The 229-nt window shown below is 48.5% G+C and overlaps 1 protein-coding gene across 1 annotated transcript in view; it reads right to left on the bottom strand.

The window, feature by feature from the left end:
• The window catches only part of CSUI_004090 (uncharacterized protein), a gene marked incomplete at its 3' end in the record, with an annotated part of 11,758 nt that overhangs the window by 10,209 nt on the left and 1,320 nt on the right, over positions 1-229 (bottom strand). The gene's annotated exons all lie outside the window — the stretch shown is intronic.

Below are 229 nucleotides of genomic sequence, written 5' to 3'. Positions count from 1 at the left end.
TCATCACTCGGGTCTATCTTCGTCAGAACGGTCGACTGTTGAAGAGGGCTATAGAAGAAATCTTCTCTTTGTCTTAGCTGCGACTTCCACGTTAGCTGCTGGTGTGAATCTCCCTGCTAAACGCGTCGTCTTCTATTCGCCTTATATAGGGAGACAGTTCCTCACTCCGGGAGAATATCAGCAGATGGCTGGACGTGCTGGACGCATGATGGAGAAGAAGAAGAAGAAA

Source organism: Cystoisospora suis (assembly GCF_002600585.1).
Source record: "Cystoisospora suis strain Wien I chromosome Unknown contig_1845, whole genome shotgun sequence".
NCBI classification, from domain to species: Eukaryota; Apicomplexa; class Conoidasida; order Eucoccidiorida; family Sarcocystidae; genus Cystoisospora; species Cystoisospora suis.
The sequence above is the reverse complement of the archived record's forward strand: the minus strand, read 5'-3'. Positions and strand labels throughout refer to the sequence as shown.